Raw genomic sequence first — 22271 nt, forward strand, 5'->3', positions numbered from 1 at the left:
AAGGGGACACAGTTTACATCTGTGTCCCCCCACAAAGGTTATTTTTTTCCCAAAAAGATCTCAACTTACATCATAGTATCATGATATAGTTATTTTGGCATAAAAGGTCTAAGTTCTTATTCATAGAAAGAAATTTAGATTAAAAAAAAACACCCCTATGTTAAGGCCCCAAAAAGAATTCTTAGAAGAAATTTTTAAAATTTCAAAAATCAAAAAAGAGATTTAGAGGGAAAATTAGGGAAAAAATTAAAGTAATCCAAAAAAATTATGAAAAAAAAATGTTAACCAGTTGGAAAAATTTCCAATATCTTGAGAAAATAACTCCTTTAAAAGTAGAATTCGGAAAGAAAACTTCAATGAAAGACACCAAAATATTAAAAAAAAAAAAAAAAAAAAAAGGAACACAGAATAAAACAAAAGAGAATCTGAAACATCTCATTAAAAACAAAGTGATTTGGAGAACAAATCAAGGAGAAACAATGTATGAATTGTTAGGCTACCTGAAAGTATGATTAAAATAAAAAAGCATCTGGAAACAATATTACAAGAAAATGTTAAGGAAAAATTGCTACCTAGAACAAGAAAGTAAAGTAGAAATAGGAAAAAAAAATTTCCATTCATTACCTCAAAGAAATCTGAGAAAGAACTTACAGGAATGCCATAATCAAGTTTCAAAACTCCCAGTTTGAGTTATGTAAATAACAAGGAAAAAAATATATAATTTAAATAATGTCAAAAAATGGTTGAGATTTCAAAAGACCTAGCAGTGTCTACTCTAAAAGTTCCCAGATTTGGAATATTATATTTCTTTGTTCCCCCCAAAAGTATTTTAGTTTAAAAATACACATAAAGAGAATTTTCAACATTCACTTGGTAAGATTTGTGTTGCAAAATCCCTTATATGTTAAATATATGCAATGCTTTAAGCATATTTCCATGTTTTGTTGTTCAAGAAAAATCATACATAAAAGAGGAAAAAACGCAATAGAAAAAAAATATACAGGCAAATAGAAAAAGTAAAACTATTACACTTTGATTCCCTTTCAGTCTCCAGAGTTGTCTTTCTGAATGAGGTAGCATTTTCCATACAAAGTCTATTAGAATTGTTTTGAGTCATTATACTGCTCAGAAGTCCAAGTCCATTACAGTTGGTCATCACATAATATTGTTGTTTCTGTGTACAGTGTTGGAGCATTATATCTCAAAGTGTCTAAGAATAACCAACTTACCCAGCAATGTTGAATATAATCTTCAATGGAAGAAATAAATGGTCATTTGATGAATTCAAATACTTTCAGGTATTTGTGACAAAAAGACCAGAACTCATTGGAAATTTTGATATAAAAGATCCAGAAGAAATATAAGGAAAACTTTAAAAATTAATTACAAATCACTCATTAATGTCAAACTGTTTCCTTATCATATATATGAAAATGTCATCAGTATTCTAAGAATGAGATCATCATTAAAGTATTTTGAAAGAAAGGTTGTTTCTGAGTTGTATATGATGAGATGATTCTAAAAAAAAAATAAAATAAGAATAGGTAAAAGGGAACAATTATACTATAAAAATTGGGCATGGAAATAAAAATTAACACAAGGGAAGCAGATAGGGGTGGAGGGCTGGTAATGCTGGAAATTTACTTTTATCTGGGTTGAAAAGGAAACTATATATATAGAAGAAATTTACATGGTAACTTGTATATTCACACACAACAGCAAGTTTATATCTGCTAGATTTCTAGATTTGTAATTTCATGTGCATTCATCTTTTTTATTTCACTATTTCAAAAATGCTATTTTCCCCCAGAATTGAAACTGAAATAAATTTAAGAGAGATAGACAGAGATAGACAGATAGACCGACAGAGATTGAGGGAGAGGGAGACAGAGATAAAATATTATTTTCTGATAATATATAAAACTCTTTTCATTTTGCCTGCTACCTATCTTTCCATACTATTTTCATATCATTCACCTTTCTAATGCTGAAGTTGTCAAAGTGATATATTTGTCATTGCCTTTCTATGACATTTCTTCCACTTTTTCCTCTCTATATGCAATCCAACGTGCATAGAATGCTCTTGTTTTTTGGAATTTGACCACTGACTCAGATCAAATTCTTCTTAAAAGAAGCATTTTATCAACCTTTCTATCCCATCTTACCATCCCCCTCACCATCCCCCCCCCCCCCCACACACACACACACGAACATCACTACAGTTTTTAGTGTATCCCTGGACTGAAATTTAATTGTTTTTATTTTGTATAGATTTTATATTTACTTATCTGTGAACATTCCTAACTTCCACTTCTACAAGTTAAATTCCTTGAAGGAATTACTATTGTCTTCATATCCCAAACATCTAACTCAGGAATAATAATTATGGCTAACATTTATAAAGAGCTTTAATTTTTACAAAGTACTTTATAAATATTATCTCACTTGATCATAAAAACCTTGGAAGATAAGTTTTATCTCTTCATTTCATATTTGATGAAGGTGAGTTAGAGACATTTATGTGACTTGATTTACATCATATCAGTAATATATTAGGATAAACTTCTTTTTTTTTTTTTTTTTTTTTTTTTTTTTTTAATAGGATAAGCTTCTTGACACTGGTGCTAAGGTCCTATGCCCTATGCCAACAACCTAACATATTGTAGCCCTTAATAAATGATTCTTGTTTTCAATTTAACAGAATTGAACTACTCATCTGTTTTGCTTTTGGGAAAAGAAAAATAGCAAAATGGCTAATATAATTTTAAATTCCACTTTGACAGTAATACTTTTTAAAAATGAATTTGGCATACTTATATATAGATCCTGTTTTAGCTTTATAATTGAAAGAGCTAGAAGAGTGATTTTGTACATTTATGGATTTCAGATATAGTGCTCTGTATAATGCTGTTTATGCTATTTCAAGGATTTTCATGTATAATTTGCCTGATGCCCTATTTGATAAAGCAATGACCTTTGTATTCTTTTACATTACATTACAGCATATTGCCTTCTTTGTGTTCTCTGTAGTCTATCTAAGAAATTATAGGAGAAAAATGTAAAATATATAAATTTTTATACTTTTCTTTCAAAAGTGCACAACAGGAAGCAAAAGCCAAGACAATAAAGTATTTCTCTCCTTAGAAAACTTGGCAATATTTGCTATGTCAGTCCTAGTATACACAACTCAGAGTTAAATGGATGTTTGTTCCTTTCCATTGAGCATAGATGGGTTCGTCTATGTTCTGTGTACTTTATCTTTTAGCTATTAATTGTGTCTTTAGAATGATCACTTTTAGCAAGAATTGTGAGCAATACTGGGCTGTAATAAGAGGTGTGGGCATTAGGCCCATGAGGAAATTTTTTCTAGTTTTTCTTTTTCCAGAGTTGTAAAAAAGGCCTGATGTGACCTGGTAGCTCAGAGGATAGAACTCTAGGGCTGGAGTCAGGAATCTAAGATATTTAATATCTGTGTTGAGCCTTGGCAACCTTTTTCTGCCTCAGTTTTCTCAGTACAAAATGAGGATAATAATAATAACATCAACTTTGCAGGGTTATTTTATGGATTAGAATGGGATATTATTTGTAAAGTATTTTGCATAGTGCTTGGAGCATAGTAAGACCTGTATAAATAGCATCTATTATTATTAGAAGTATAATTATAATTAAAATAGGGTAAAAATACTTATTTTCCAGCAAATGACCAACAAAATTATATACTTTTTATTTTAGCAACATAAAATACCTATTGACTAAGATCTTTGACCTTATAATCAAAAATATTTATTATGAAGGATCTATGACTTTCTCAGCATGAGAAACTAATTATGTGGGAAATCATTCCAACCACTGTCATTGTAATGCCACCCATTTATGCCTTTATAGATCAGTTCTTAGTTATTTTATCTGAACTAAAATAACCTGACCAGGATAAATCAACAAGTTTTGAAGAACAAATTCAACTAAGATTTTCCTTACTCTAGGGACTAAAACATTACTGAACTACACTGCTTTAAATTAGTTAGAAAGATGAGTTAATTTAAATAGAAAGCTATGAGATCATGGGAATTGTTAAGAAAATCAATTTATGAACCCTTATAATAATTTCTGTTTATGCCCAATTGAATTTGTCTTAAATCGTTTCTTCCATTATTGTTTCATCATGAATGACACAGTTGATTTAAGGTATGTTTTATTCTGCTCATTCAAGCAATAAGGAATGCTAGTTTGAGCTCTGAATGATACTATGTGATGAAATAGTTTGTATATCTTTGGGGATAATCAATCCCTATTAATTCCCCAAGGACCAGGAAGAGCTATAATGTGGACCATGATGTATGTATGTATACATTATGGTTCACAGATGGTATGTATATGTATATACATATGTGTGTGCCACATTATATATACATATTATATATATATATATATATATATATACTATATAATATATATTATATAGTTATAATTTATATATAATAATAATTGGAAAAATAAATTGGTAGAATGTCTATCTACCAATTTATCTATTTTCCCAATTATTATTGGATAGATATTCATAGATGAAGATGTGTTAGGTTGCAACTAACACTACAGTCTTGAATAACTAGTATTGTTTGTGACTAATACACAGAGTACATAGACTTGAACTATTTTCCAAATACCATCCATTTCATTGCTGCATGACAGAATTGCCATGATTTTTGTTTTCAGCATTCTGAATAAAAGCTTGAAATTTAAAGGAAAAAAATAAAACTTAAGGTCAAACTAGGTACAATGAATGTTTCCCCTGAGTGGTATAGTTAAAATGAAAATATTATTTTAAAGGTTTAGTTAGTGGTAACTAGAAGTAAAATCAACTAAAGACTGATTTTAAAAATCCCTGAATGACAGATTAAAGATATTGGTCTTATATGTGTCATGTTACAAAAATAAGTTTATTTCATTTAACTATGTATTTGCAAAATTAGGAAGCTTAGAAGGATTGAGTTGGTCTAAAATCCTTTTTTTTTAGAAAATTCTGAATTATTGTGATATTACATATAATACTGACCTGAAAATATTCATTACATAATTCTCATAAATATGTTTTAAACTTCAATCATCAACAGTATTTACTCAATTGTACATACTACAAAATAGCAATGGAAATACCGGTTATCTCTAATACATGAAATAAATGCTATGACTTTTAATAACAGTGGGCTATTTTTAACATGAGTTCAAGTACTTTTAAACATATTTGAAATGCATACATTCCTGGTGAAAGAATATGGATAGAATGCTGTGATTAGATTAAAGAAATTAGGATCAAATCCAATCTATATTATAGCTAGCTCTAACTATAGACATTGGTTAATAATGATATGAATTAAGTAATTCGTTATGATATATCTACTAATTTGATGATGAGTGGTGATATGAATGAGTTGATAGAATTTCCACTCTGGGAGATATTGATAAAGTAATAGATATCTCATCTATTTCTGTCATAAATGGCCATATGAGTTTTTTTATTTTGTTTTGTTTTGTTTTGTTTGCTGAGGTAATTAGAGTCAAGTGACTTGCCCAGGGTCACACAGCTAGGAAGTGTTAAGTGTCAGAGACCAGATTTGAACTCAGGTCCTCCTGGTCAGAGCTGGTGCTCTATCCACTGCACAGCCTAGCTATTATTTCTATTCTGAGATATTCTGTAAAGACATAATCAGACTTGGGAAGGTTTTGTGACACTGAAATTTCTCCTCTACTGGGAGTTGGTTTTGATTCAATTCATAATCATTAAGTTGTCTAGGAAGAAGAGAACATCATATGTTCTAGGTGAATTAAAACATTAAAGGATTTTAAAAAATGGTGCTTTATTTTGGAATTAGTTATTTTAAAAGTCCATGTAATTCGTTGCTTCTATGATCTCTAAAAGAATAAGTGAATGTGACCACAGTTGATATTCAAATCCATTTTGGGAAAGGGACCAAATAATATGTAAATAGGGCAAAAGCTTAAGGATAAAGTCTCTGTATTCTGTCTGTAAAAGTTAAGCATAACACAAACTTTGTATGTAACCACATTTCTAGAAGTTTCAAAAGGAAGATTAGCCAATATTTAAAGTGAAAAGGGAAAAGAAAAAGTAATAAAAATCATTTTAACCTTGAGTTCTAAAACATCAATAGGTGACATAACTTTAAGATTTTAAGATTGATACCATTTGCTCATATCTAATATGAAGCATTTAGTTTCTGCAAATGGCTTTTGAATATTCATGCATGCATATACACATGCAAATATATAAGAACAAATATGTGTATATAGCACCAGAATAATTATATATGTAATGTAATTTTAATGTCATAAATAATGTTTAGTATGTTGGGTATACATACACATGTGTGTGTATATATATATATATATATATATATATGCATATAAACATATCAAATGGAAAAGATACATTCATATAAAGCTTATTTTTAAAATTTAAATATGTATATAATATATATATTTTTTTTGCTAGGGTAACTATGCCATGATAGAGGGAGTGTACATCTAAGAGTCAAGAATACTAGAAATCTAATCTATGGTGTGATCATGAACAAATCATATAATTCATTATCTGCAAAACTGAGGAAGTTATACTGATGGACGCTACCTCCTATAGTTGTGATGATGTTCAAGCAGCATAATATATTTATTTATTTTTATTGAGGCAAACAGGATTAACTGGTTTTCCTAGGACCATATAGTTAGCAAGTCTCTGAGGTTGGACCTGAAATCACAAAGACTCCAGACCAGATCTCTATCCACTGCAACACCTGCATGCTCAAAGTGGAAAATTTTTTTGTTGTTTCTTTGTTTTTTAGGCAGTTGGATGCAGGCTCACACACACAGCTAGTAATTCCTTTTGACTCCAGGGTCAATACTCTATTCACTATGCTACCTCATTGCCTCTGAAATGTTATAGTATCTTTGAAGCATTTTGTAAACAGTTAAGTATTTAGTAAATGACAATTATGATGATGGTGTTATGGAAAATTCTTCTACCTCAGAAAATTCTGGTAGGCAGTTATAAGCTTCATCATGTCTTTGGCCAATAAGGTTTGCTTGCCTTGACAAGTCTATCAGAAGAACACCTTTCGAATTCCTGGAATTTTATTCTGTATTTTTTTATTTAACAAATGATTTTTTTTTCTTCCTGTCTATTTTATAGAGTGATAAAATACATACAATTGCTTTGTAAAAATGTTGTTTACCATAGATAGGGTTAATAGAAAAATTAGAATACATTATTCAAAAATTTGTAATTGCAAATAAGAAACAAAAGAACTTGGCAAAAAATGAATGATAATCATCACTTGTATTTGTCTAGCACATGGGGTGGGCAATGGCATTGGGGAGGAGGTAGCTCTGAGAGTCCCAAGCCCAATTTATCTTAACACATAATCTTTCATTATCTGCTGTGCAACCATTCAGAACTCCCACTCCTGCTGACATAACCAATATGCTGAAAGGCTTTGGATTGTTTCTGGGGCTTTACCAGAATATGAAGATAATCCACTGATACACTCCGGAATTTCATACAGATTTTTTTAACCTTGTCAAAGTAAGAGCAAAAAAACATAGGTTATAGTATTGTCCATTACAAAGAAACTTCATTACAAGAAATATTGCCCTGATGTTTTAGTTTTAATTTTTAGTTAGTTGTTTTTTTTTTTTGATAGGGGAATCATAAGAGTGATTTTAATATATATATATATATATATATATATATATATATACACACATTAACTTTAGGTTTAAAATCTAGAATAAAAGTCCATTATTAAATGGTAGGTATTTCTTTTATATATTCAATCCATAATCAAAAATAATCAAGAAGAGAATACATACATACATATATATATATATATATATATATATATCATATTCTACTTCAAAGAATATGGATTATATCTCTGATTTTATTTATACAGAAAAACCTTCAGGTAAGAAAATTCCATTTAGCAACACTGTTTGGCACCTTATTTTTAACTCAGAAAGTTGTCTGCAGCAATGAGAGGTTATATATTAAATAAATTATATATATTATAAAATAAAGGTTATATATTAAATTATTATATATTAAAATGCAGCAATGAGAGGTGTATATATTAAAAGCAGGATTTGAGACCAGGGATAGAAACAGCTGCAAGGCCAGCTGTTTATCTATTATATCATAATTCTTCCCAATATATTTCAAAATATTATTTTTTCCAGAATTTCTCTTTTTTACAGCACACCCCAATATTCAATTCACACAAACTCTCTCTGTGCTCCTTAATTCAAATTCAAAAACATTTAATGATATTCTATATGCTACTATTTAACATTAATCTGTATTCTATATTTAAAATAACTCAGTAACTGTAAATTGAATTTCTGAAAGTCCTATACAAGAACATTTCCCCACATCTACATTACTGACCTGATATGGTCTAAAGATCTGAAAATGCTAAAATTTCACCTCATTTGAATTCAGATGGGTAATACCTGTTAATATAATTTGACACTTCTAAGGACCTGATGAAATACCATAAGAAATAGCATAAGAATTGCACCACACCTAGCAGATTAAAATCATGTGTGTTTTTTTTTTTTTCCAATAGTATAATATTCATTACTCTTTCCTCCTTGACAGAGATCAGAGTACTCTGGCAATAGATAGATGGTCTAGATATGGGGGACCTATACTTCTGTCCATAAAAACACATACTTTTCCAAAATAGATAGTGAAGTAGCAGTGTCTTTAAATCCTATACACTTTAGTGAAGTGACTTTAAATCAAGGGGTTTGTTTCCCATACCAAGTTTTAAATGTTAATAAGAAGATAGCACTCACCTATTGGGTATGAAGATTTATAAAAATACAAGGAAAAACATTGTAATATATATTATTCTTCCTAAGTGACAATTTTAATGTTGCCATTGGCCCATATATTTCCCCCCAAATGAGCATAAGGTCATTGAGGGCTAGTATATTTCATCTTTGTCTTGGTATGCCAGTATCTGACAGTTCCTGGAACATAGTGAATCCTTAGGAATACTTAGTAAATGCTTAGTGAATGTATAGAAATGCACAGGAATATAGATGGTAGCTACAGGTATTTAAAACAGATACATCTTGAACCATTGTAGAAACAGATTTCCCCAATGGTCAACCAAATGTGCTTTTGATTAACTATTATGCTTTTTACCCATTATTGATTATAAAGTTGATTTAGATCATATTTACAGCTCTTTGCTTTTGTCTTTTTGAAGCCCAATCTGGGAATGAAAATTGAAATTCATAGCTCAGTTTCCAATATCTACAATATATTTTACTCAAAGACATCATAACTAAAAAACAATAGACTAATTCTAGTCCAGTCTTATGGTTTGAAAATAAGTGGGCTATGCATTTTGAACTGTCTATAAAAGTTATCTCCATAATGTCCTCATCCATGTTAAAAAAAAAAAAAAAAAAACTTGCATTTTAAGTAATATCAAATACAAATCCTGTGGTAACATAAAATGACATTAATACTTCACACTGTTGGGAAGTACTATAATAACTTGCTAGTTTTGCCCCAAATTTCATATGTGGGTAATAATTATCATCTTCTCATTGAAAATCAATACTTTTTTAAATATATACTTATTTTATTACTAGAACCATTAAAATAATAAATGACTTGCCCATGTGTTCACATAACTTATAAGTGTCAGAAAGAAGACTTAAATTCAGTTCTTCCTATCACCAAGATAAACCCACTCTTTACTATAGAATGTTATCTTTCTTTGTAAATTATAGGTGCTTAATAACTATTTGCTAAACCTATTTAACCTATATTGAATTCTTTGTTGTCTAGGAGAGGAGAAGGGAAAAGGAGAAAAAAAAAATGTGGAATACGACATTTTGCAAGGATGAATGTTAAAAATATCTTTTCATGTATTTTGAAAACAAAATGTATTAAAATTTTTAAAAATTGTGACAGCAACAAAAATGTACCCTATAAATCCTCCCTCCCCAAAACACAAAAAATAAATGAATGCTAATTTGAATATACATTTGCTGGACAGCAGAATAGTTCAGGGAAAAATTTACTACATTTATAGTCTGAAATCCTGTGTTCAAATTTTGAATCTGCCATTGCCTATGTGCATGACTTTGGCTGTCACTTTAGCTCTAAGTTTTTTATCTAAATTTTTTAATCCCTCTCTACAATTAAATTTTCTGATGTATTTATTTTACCTGTGAAATCTTAGGACATGAATATTATGTATAAGCAAAAGATGAAACAAAGTCCTGTGTGTATCTGTAAAAGATCCAAAGATATTTATGTTTTTGAAAAATGCAAAAAGAATCAGTCATGCCCACTTGGCTTATTCATAAGGGAATCCCTTCACTGTAGTCAATTTCTTTTTTTTTTTTTTTTTCTGATGTTGATGTGTTGCTATACTTATTATGGTCACATTTGATGCACTGATAAACTTTTCTTTTTTATCTTATGTGTCGTGCTAATACAGAATCTCAAGACAGGGCATCTTTCTGATGTTTAATAGAAATATGATAAAATCAATTCTAATTTCTAGATTATTGAAAGCTTTGTTTTTAGCAAAGTGTGTTATGTACTAACAAGTTCTGGGGAAAATATTTTAAAAGATCTAGATTTTATAATTGTTTTCTTCTTCAAATGTTTATGACATTCAGTTTTTTATATGTATATGTTTAGTGCCTGGCACAATGAATAGAACTTCGGCTTTTGTGTTAGGAAGAATGAGGGGTGAGATCACCAAAACTTATGATTTTCAGAGTATAATTATCTTTTGGGAAAACTTCTGCCAATGTATACTGATGACTGATGATAATGATGATGATGATTACTTTTTCTCCCTTGAAACTAATAGTCTTTGAAGAGTTGATTGGTGATTTAAGATATTAGATAATTTGACCCAGGGTCAAAAATCAGTGTGTACTAGAAATTGAACATAGGTCATCTTAACTCTGAGACTAACTTCTTATCCAGTATTTCACATAGTTTATGTTACACTCCATTAATGTTTACTTGCCTATTTTTAACATAAGTAAAAGCTTTGAGGTTGTAAAGACTTGTCCGTAACCATAGAGAAATTACCAAAGCCATGGTTTAAGCATGTTTCTCCTGACAGCAAATTCTGAACACTTTCAATTACTCTGTATTGCCTTGATGGCTAATTAGGATGGTTCTATGTGAGGATGATTTTTATCTAGGTATACTTATAAATATTATCTATAACATTCTGCCTACCATCCTATACTCTCATGTAATAACAATTGTCCATAAACAAATATGTATTTTAGTATTATGGTGCAATGTTTTGTGAAATATTTCAATAATATTGCCTTTTTCCAAGACAAATGTTTCTGATTGTAAAGCCCTTGCCTGACTATCTATCTACCTATCTATTTATAGAATGAAATTCTTATAAAAATATGTATTAATAAGAAATAATATAATTCAGATTATACGGCATTTTCCACATTCATAGAAATATAGTCTTTAAAATGTTTGATGAAAATTTAAAATATCAATGATTCTTTTTCCCTTTTTTGTTTGTTTTTATTGCTTTGAAAAGAGACTATTTTTGTAGTAAACTAACAAAAACTACATAATATCATTATAGCAGGGATCTATATGAACCTATGATTTAAAAGGCATTCTATATACATTATCATGACATCCTATATCTTTTAATTCCATTTCTATATCTGTAAAATTTCTCTATCTTACACATGTAGAAATGGAATTAAAAGAAACTAAGCTGCTATTGTAAAGCCTTATAGTGTATAGGTAATAAATATAGATTTGGACCCAGAATGCCTTGCTTTGTCTACCAGGTTATACTTTATACCATTTAATGTCAATTTCCAAATTATCATAGAAATTTAAACTTAGTACTTCATCTACTAGTATATCTTTCTCATTTCATATATATTTAAAACAGTGACCTAGAGAGATGATTCAAAGATGTAGAGGTGAGGAAAAAGCATATTTAAGCATAAAAGACAGGCAGACTGTATATGAGAATTGATATGAAATGTAATTTGTAAGGAATATTGAGATCAATATGATTGACTATTACAAATATATAGGGCTGTGACATATAATCAGGATTGACATGTATGCTGAAGCCAGCATATTAAAGGACACAAAATGCCAAACAGGAGTTTGTATTTTATCCTAATAGTAATAGGGAACCATTGTAGTTTATTGAGCAGAATAATAAAGTGTTCAGAACTGTAATTCAAGAAAATCACTTCAACATCTCTATGAAAGATAAATTGGAGAGAAGAGAGACAGAGATACCAATTAGGAACAGTTAACAATAACTTTGGTGAGAGATTGTGAGAGCTAAAGCAGTAGTTGTATAAATGAAGAGATACATGAGAGAAGCTGGGAGATATAATCAATCTGGTTTTAGAACAGCTTCTAGGTGTGGAGATAAGGTAAAATAATGATTTGAGGATGATTAAACCTGTAAATAGGTGTGACTGGTAGTATGACAGAAACTGAAATTCAGAAGAATTGCAGGTGTTGGACAAAAGAATAATGGATTCTGTTTTGGATTTTTTTTTGAAGGGGGGGTTAAAGATGGCATATCTAATTAAGAATGCTCAATGTCTGATCAATCTGAAGCTAACGAAGGTGTCTGGGTCTAAGTGACAGTTGTCAATCCTACCTCTTATAATCTGATTAATTAACTCCTTGAAAATTAAACCTTATAAAAGCTAATGAGATTGTCATACAAGTATAGGGGTACATAGAATAAGAAGAGAACCTAGGCCAAAGCTTTGCAGTACACCCATGTGTAAATGATAAAATGTTCACAATATTGCAGAAAAGCTGACTATGAAGCAGCAGGTAGAAGAATAGAAGAAGAGAGGAAAGGGTATGTGGGAAAAGAGCAAAATTAAAGTCAAGAGGAGTCATATCAGTTATATCAATGTTACAAACATGATGGACAAGGATTGAGAAAAGACCTTCAGGTCTGCTAAATTAAGGTCATTGGTAACTTTGGAAGAAGCAGTTAAATTAAATGATGAATTTGTAAACTAGATTATAAAAGAGTGGATGGTGAGTGAAACGGAAGAAGTGAAAACAGTATTTATAAACAGATTTTTTTTCTTCCTAGATAAGTGAGATAAACGGAAAGTGATTAAAAGAGAGAGGCAAAGAGGCAAAGATAGAGACAGAGAGAAACAGAGGTAGATTTTCTTTCCTAGCTGTGATAGAAGAGATAAAGATAATAGGATGAAAATATATTAAACATATAATCTTGGTGAGAAGAGTAATTTCTTCAGCAGAGATTAAAATAAGATAGAGATTGGGCAATCAAATCATGTTTTTTTGAGATAAAGAATATTAGAGAGGAGGGGTCTCCTGGCAAATAAAGTCTATTTTCTCTGAAGAATAGGAAATGGGATATTTTGCCTAAGAAAGGAAAGAGCAATAGAATGGAGATTGGAGGAGTAGAGGAAAAAATGGGACAATTTATGTGGAGCATCCTCAATATTTGGTGCATCCCCCTCTCCTAGTCAAGACAGTTGTGAGACTTTCTATTTGATATTTCCCCTGAGCTGAGGTTTCAGAACCTCAACTAGCAGACCAAGAATAGTGAATAAAGAAAGATAATTAGAATAACAAAAACAATAACAATGATAACCATAAAACAATCTAGCTTCTACTTTTGGTGTTGTGTTCATTACACTATGATTAACCTAGAGATATGGTAGCAAATTAAAATAGAAATAGAAACCATTCAACAGCAAAATTATATGATGATCAATTCTGATGGACATGGCTCTTCTCAACAATGAGATGATTCAGGCCAGTTCCAATGATCTTGTGATAACGAGAGTCATCTACACTCACAGAGAGGACTGTCTAAATGAGTGTGGATCACAACATAGCATTTTCACTTCTTTTGTTATTATTTGCTTGAATTTTGTTTTCTAACTCATTTTTCTTCCTTTTTAATCTGATTTTTCTTATATAGAAAGATAATTGTATAAATATGTATGCCTATATTGGATTTGCATATATTTTAACATATATTAGATTATGTGCTATCTAGGAAGGGAGATAGGGGGAAACAGGGGAATATTAGAACACAGTTTTGTAAGGTCAATGTGGAAAAATTATCCTTCCATAAGTTTTGAAAATAAAAAGCTTCAATTAAAAAAAAGAAAAAAAGAAATATAAATTACTAAACTGCATTTAATGAACCCTGAAGAACAAAAACCTCATATTAACATTATTTCTGTTTTATTGTGTTTTATTTATTTTATTAAACATTTCTCAATTATATTTTTATTTGGCTTATTCACACTCAGGTATGCATCATCTCTCTGTATCCCATGCCACATGGTAAAAACCTCTTGGCTATAAAACCAAGAAGTAACTTAGCCCAAGATCATACTTACCAGCATATGTCAAGGAACAGTCATAGAAACAGATGACCTAGACTTCATAGCTAGAACTTTATCTGTTGTATCATGATGTTTGGTATTTGGGAAAATTATACACTTAAAATTATACATTTAAGTTATTATATATTAAAATAATCTATATAAAATAATACATTAAAAGTATGCATTTAAAATTATTTGTATCCCCATATGCTATACTATGCATTATAATATCTCTTATTATCCTCATCATCTGATAATTTTATAGTTTTAGTCTTTATTTATGTACTATTGCCTTATTATTCATACATTGTGAAAAAATCAAATAGGCTTTCCATCACTTTAACAAAGAGTTGACCAATAAATAATTTTCAGTGTTTCTATTTTAGTATTGTTGGAAGGAAAAAAAAATAGCAGAGAATGGTTTTCTAACAGGAAATCATAGCATTTTCATGATGTTTTTTCTACTAGATCACAAAAAAAAAAAAAAAAAAATTAGGAGCAACATTATGTAGTCTTTCATCTTTTATATCGCCAATTTTTGCTCAGTAACTTGCACATAATAGGCCTGGAATAAATGCTTGTAGACTGGAAGAAAAAAGGAAAAGAAATGTACTACTAATCTGTTTTCCAAAAATAAACTGTAACTTAAAGAAATGATTTGTAACATCTTTTTGGTCACTATGGTATTTACACCTGCGTTGAGGGAGCTGTACATATTGATGAAGAGACTGATTAAAATATCTAGATACTCGCTCCGGATTTGGCACAAATAACTTCAAAGAGAATTCCAAGCATTATGCTATCAAAATGAGTTAAGTTGTATAGTGGATAGTACGGGACTTCTATTTTTAAAGACTAGAGTTTGCAAATTATGTGACCCAGAAAAAAAAAATCACAACTTATATTTGCCTCCGTTTCTTCATTTATAAAATGAGATAATTGTATTTACCTTCTAGGGTTATTGTAAGTATAAAATGAAATATCAGTAAAGTGTTTTGAAAAACTTTAACTGTTATATAAAATGGTAGTCTCTTGTCATTGAACATTGTAATTTTGAGATGTAACTGTTTTATTATTAACTATGTTCCAGGCTTTTGTGGTACACAATTTGAAAAACAATGGACAAGTCAATAGAATTCCCAAAGTATAATGAAAATATAACATCTCCCCCCACACACACCATTCTTTCCCTCCTCCCACCTGCATACATATACATTTGGTTTAACTTGTATCACCCGGAAAAGTTTCTTGAAAATATCTTAAAACTAATGTGGTGACAAAGATATCTTTTTATAGTTATAGTGTGCAAGCTTCTAGGAAGTTCAGTATCTCACTCTAATATAGTTTCTAATAATAATTTCTACATTTCCTCTTAATAACTGAATAAATGATTCTGATTAATTATACCATTAGTACTAGGAGAGTAAGTAATGGTGGCTACTTTAATATTCAAATCAGTGCTTTCTTGCTGATAGATATTATTCTATTGAACATTTCAAGTATGCACAGCTCTTGACATATAAAAAGCAAGCCTCACTTGAATTTACACCTTTATGAATGTGAAACCTTGAGATGATTATTTCTGACAGCATTGAAATAAAAAAACAGACAGATTGACAAATATACATAGATTCAAGAATCACATTGAACCAGTTCTTCTAACATGAATGATTCCATCCTGCTTTGGACCTGGAAAGATGAGGATATTTGAGTTCCTTGATTTCTATGGAGAGCTCCATCCTTTTATAACAAAGAAAAGGTTCTAACACATATGCATAATTCACAGGATGACAATGAATTAATTTACTGATGCTGTGAAATCTTTTTAATAAAGCAGAGTGCATACCTTAGTTGTCTCTTATACATATACAAAAACTTAGTATTTTTGCCTAGCAGTTACCTATCATATAATTTACATTTCTAATGTGAAAATGCACATTTACAAAGCATTCAACTCCAACCATTTTGAAGAAAGTAGAAATTAGCACCACAGAGCAACTTAAAATCAACTGTCATTATTTGATTGATCTGAATTACAGTATTCCCTAATGTTTTCTTAAATTCAGGCATAGTCCTGTTGTGTATTAATTATAGTGGAAGGATAAAGATCATTATGTTATGAAAAACATAATTAAATTGCTTTTAATATCTTGTACAATAAAGCTTGTCCAAGGCACTGGGGTACATATTGTAAAATTCATTGTTTATCAGGTTTATTTTCAAATTGTTCATTGCTTAACATTTCTCCCAAAGAGCAAAATACTTGGAAAATGGGCTCTTCTAATAAATAAGTCATTCAAAGACATATTTGGGGCATATTCATAAATACCATTACTAACATTTTATTATGCACCAGATGCATGCATCTCTTTTTTCTTAGTAATTCATGAATAGTTGTTCAGCCAATAAATCTCATCCAAACATTTTTGGAGAACTCGCTAAACCATAATAGGTTTTTTTAAAGGAAGTTAAAGCTAACTGGCTCAGTATATTCATCTCTACAGTGTATATATTATCTTTGTTCTAATGTTGACATTCTTTCATGTATCATATTTAAAAGGCTTCACTCAGAACTTTGTAAGGCAATTGGAAATGTATCTCCTTTGGTTCTAAATGATTTGTAGGACATACTTTAATCTCAAAGTAATAAATACAGTGTACCAGGTAAAGAGCTTCAAGCAAAGTCCTTTAAGGAATGAAAGATTTGATGCAAATGGTCCCATAAATGTACCATATTAATATTAATTTATAATAAAAGGGAACAGGAATCAAGAACTAGATACAGCAGTCCAAGTTCTGATATATATAGCTGTTATATTCATTATTATGCTGCCAGCCAGTGTTTCTCAGTTATGTGGTGCACCACTCTGCCCTTCTATTAAACTTAAATGTGCAGAAGTTCCAATCTGAAAAATTTGTGTTTTAAGTCAGAACTCAAAAATCTTAATGGCTTTGAGATTTTCCAAGAATGTATATAATCATGTTACTCTTCCTATATTATTTAACCAGCAAAGGATGAAAACTATAATTATTCATATATCCTTATTCTCAGAAGGAGAAAGGAAGAAATGAAGGAAACAGACATTAGTAAGGACTCACTCAGGAGCAGAGTGATAGTTCTGTGGACAAAGCACCATTCCTGAAGTCAGGAAGATTCTTCTTGATTTCAAATGTGGCTTCAGTACATACTAGCATATTTACAATTACATCAGTTTCCTTATTTATAAAATGAATTATAATAGGAAATGGAAAACCACTTGAGTATTTTTGTCAAGAAAACCCCAAATGAGGTCATAATATGTTGGACATAACAAAAAGAACTATATCAAGTGCCTCCTAAGTGGAAGACATTATACTAACTACTTTATAAATAATATTTCATTTGGTTCTCCCAACAACCCTGTAAATGGACCATAAAGGCTAACAAGACCAGGCAGGCAGCTCATTATATATATATATATACTTTGCTATAAGGTCCTCTCCAATTTTCCAGGAAATAATTTGCATTGTCTTTCCTTATTATTCCTCATCTTTTGTGATCTTTGTCTTAAGAGATTCAAGACCAAAATCTAGATGTTACTATTGAGGGGCTACCAATTATACTTCCCTAATAACCATGTTCAAAAAGATGGTTAGGAATTCTGGATACACATTTCAGTACTGGTCCAGTGTAGCATGTGTCTAATCATTTCAACTTTCAATTATAAATTTCTCTGAATATTCTGTACATATTTCTTTAGATCTTGTACCACTGCTGGTGGCTAATCAAGGAACACTCTATAGTCTAAACTAGTGGAAGATAAAAATTATTGAGTAGTTTTATTCTTTCATCTTTGTAACACAAGACAAAATTAAACTATTTCAGGTCCCAAAAGAAAATTATAAGACTTGTTGCAAAAAGGTCCTATTTGCTTTAACTTGGGGGGAGAGGGGAACAAAGCAAACAACAAAATTTTTCCATTATAGAATGTTACTAAAATTCTTCAACAGTTGTGTGGTCCTCTTCTTAGACTTATATCATAATTTTGAATTTGCTTTCTGCAAATATACATATGAATATTTTTGATATATGGATGCATTTGCAAGTTTGCCTATAAGAAAACTCCTCTTAATGCTTTCTACTAATTTAAATATAAAACACATTCCCATTGGGCCTTTAATCATTTTCAAGAAGAGAAAACAAGATAATAGTTAAAAGTAGTCCAATCAAATGACTATCCACTCTATTGTGAAAGTAATAGGTTGAAAGTAATAGGTTGCCTATTTTGCATAAACATTCCACTTCATTCACTCTAAAAACACCACAGTGAATATGGATTTATAGACAACAGAATTAATCTTTGAGTACAGAAAGTTTGGGATATTCTTCTCAATGAATGGTTCTTGGATTCTTAAGAGAATTAAATGACTTTAGAGGATGAGTTTTATATAAACATGCTCCATAGCTTTAGTCAGTTTTAGGCAACCATTTTAAAAGATATTTTGGCCAAATAATGGATTTGTTTTATTCTCAGATAAATCACCCAATAATCCCCTGCTTTTCAGTTTATAGCTGCTATAGCCAAGGTTAATTAATTAGAAATATTAAAGCTTGGATTAACACTTGGACCTGATTCACAAATCATTTACTTGACAGTTTCATAAGTTTCCCAATGGATTAAAACAACAACAACAACAACAACATTGCATTAAGACAAAAAAAAGTTAAATCATTTCACAGTCCTGTAGACTCATACTCTCGGCAGCCCACAGGAAATGGAAGAGAGGTTTTTCAGTCTAGATTTTTACATCAGCCAACAGGCCTCAAGCATTCTTCCTTTATGATCAGTCCTGCTGGTTCCTGCCAAAATTTTGTTGCTGTGTATTACATATTTGTCAGTACAGTGACTGTCTATGTCTTAAGTGTCTTCAAGGTAAGTAAAGATATATGATATAATCATGAACCTTCAGAAGGAAAAGAAACCATTTTGTATTGTAAATTTTAGAGAATAACAGATTAATCTGAACTACCCAATGATTTCAGGGATAAGAAATATGTACATATACTAATGAATATATGATTTCATCAATATGTTCAATCTATTCATATTTGTCTATCTTATATATTTCTTGTGAATAGCCTCTAGTAAAATTACATAACAGGTTTATTCAGTTTTTAGCAGGTGTTTGTCCAGAGTTTCTTATACTTCCTGGATATTAATGGTATAAGTGGTCAGATTTTTGGTTATCTTTGTTTCCAGCTTATCTTTTTTGTCTTTTTCAGTTGATATATGTTTAACATGAAATCATCCTTGATACCATATCTCCTATATAGTTCCACATTTATACTATGTTGAAACCTGTTCATATAAAGTATATTTCTCCATAAGGTATTTTATAAATATTAATGACATAAATTTGGATGGATATAAATACATATATATGTATATTTGAGTTAGTCTATTGGAAGAAAAGAAACATTTTTAAAGTATTTACTATATTCTAGGTACGCTTCTAAACATTGGAGATACAAATATTAGCAAAAATGTCACCCTTGATGCTAAGGGGTTTACATTCTGACAGGATAAGACAATATACTAAAGGGAGTTGCCAAAGAGTAACTGGAGGAAGGAATAAGGCCCACAACTCAGCAAAATGGTAGGATAGGAATAAAGGGTCCCTGGGATCCTTCACAAAATAGATACTGAGAAGAAAAAGACAGACTTTGGAAAAGGATATTCTAAATTGAGAAGGACTGATAGATCTTTATATATTCCTGGTCAAGGAGAACAGGCACTGAGAAAACCTATTATATAAGATACTAGTAAAAGAGAAGAGTTTGGTCTTTAACTTTAGAAGTCAGGAAACAAGGACAAAGAGACATTGCAGATTAAATAAGATAAAATTGAGAAGTGAATAGTCAGTTGTTCGTGGACTGGATTACATTTGGAAAATTTCACTATTTCTTATGATACCGACCTACTTTCTTAAACAAATGCCCAATTTCATAACATCAATATACTTTCAGTGATTCTATATTGGTACAAATCTTAGAATGCTATAATCTCCAAAGAATCAAAGTTCTATATAAGACAAAAAAGGCAAGGAAGTATAGGCTAAAGAAAATTGACAAAAATGGCATATAGATAAAATGTGATAGGAAAAATATTCATGACAGACCATTATTGATCACAAAATAGATAATTTTGGTTATATTAAGTTAAAAGGTTTTTGTACAAACAAAACTAATGCAGACAAGATTAGAAAGGAAGCAATAAACTGAGAAAACATTTTTATATCCAAAGGATCTGATAAAGGCCTCATTTCTAAAATATATTCACAATTGACTCAAATTTATAATAGTTCAAGCCATTCTCTAATTGATAAATGATCAAAGGATATGAGTAGTCAATATTCAGATGAAGTAATTGAAACTATTTGTAGTGACATGAAATGGTGCTCCAAATCACTATTGATCAGAGAGATGCAAATTAAGACAACTCTGAGATACCACTACACACCAGATAGATTGGCTAAGATGGTGGGAAAAGATAACAAAAAATATTAGAAGGGATGTGGGAAAACTGGGAAGCTGATAAATTGTTGGTAGAATTGTGAATGGATCCAACCATCCTGGAAAGCAGTTTGTAACTGTGCTCAAAAAGTTATCAAACTGTGCATACCCTTTGATCCAGCAGTGTTACTACTGAGATTATATCCCAAAGAGATCTGGGTTTTTATGTTAAAAATTAATTGCTCAAAATGTTTCAATAAGACCTTATGATATGTTGAGCATAATAAAAATTTTACATACTTGAATATTTGAATATTCCAATGGATTTATGATCTTATGAACTGGGCATTCTTCAAGTAATATGGATTTCCTACTATCCATGCAAATTCATGAATTCAATTATAATTCACCATTCTGTATAACTATAGTCCATATGTTTCCCTAAATTTATAATGATGACCACAACTGATTATCTAATATGCAAGGGTGCTTCTTCATTTTCTCTGTTGTGCCACACTTCCCTTTTAATGTCCTGACCCAGTTTCCCTAATTGTCCTATTCAGTTACTCTGTCTCAGGTTATAACCATTCCCGCTTAATGTTTGAGATAAAGATCTTATATCTTTAGGCTATAATCATTCCTTCTTAATGTTTGACGGGATAAAGGTCTATCTATTTTAGATATCATTAGAATATCAAAAGCCTTTCCAGTACCTCGCTCCATTATATATGTCATCCTCATCCTAGGTTCCTCCCCAATTATGTCATTGTTCTTGTTACCTTATAAAAGAATCTTGTTATCTGACATTCAGGGCTGGATTCTTTGAAATGATAGTCTCATTCAGTCCTGGGACCAAACATGGATCATTTGGTCTCAGTAAATCTCTTCATTTAATAAACTATTAAATTGTTATCTAATTTATATCCTGCCTCATTTTCTTTCAGCATTGCATTTTGGAGGCCCCAGCGAGATATCAGAAACTGAGAATGGGACTAGGGGTTAGAGACATTTCTAGTCTCCACTTTGGGCCTGGAAACAGTTGGGGATCTGAATTTTCTTTTTCTTGGGAAAGGTTCTGGATTCCTCCAGAGGCTACAGGAAAAGAGCAGTTCACCAACTGGGACCACACCTGACAATGTATACTTTTTGATTCGGCCAGGGGACAGTAAGTCCAAGTATTGGAAGACACAATCTCATCTGTTTGCCTGTCTGTGTTAGCACCTGGATTCTCAGAATAATAGAATACTGACAGGCATTGAATTCTGAGAAGGTTATTATTCAGGATGCTGGATAATAATACCCTCTGGTCTTGTGTCTC

The sequence above is a fragment of the Sarcophilus harrisii genome, chromosome 6 (genome assembly GCF_902635505.1).
Source record: "Sarcophilus harrisii chromosome 6, mSarHar1.11, whole genome shotgun sequence".
Taxonomy (NCBI): domain Eukaryota; kingdom Metazoa; phylum Chordata; class Mammalia; order Dasyuromorphia; family Dasyuridae; genus Sarcophilus; species Sarcophilus harrisii.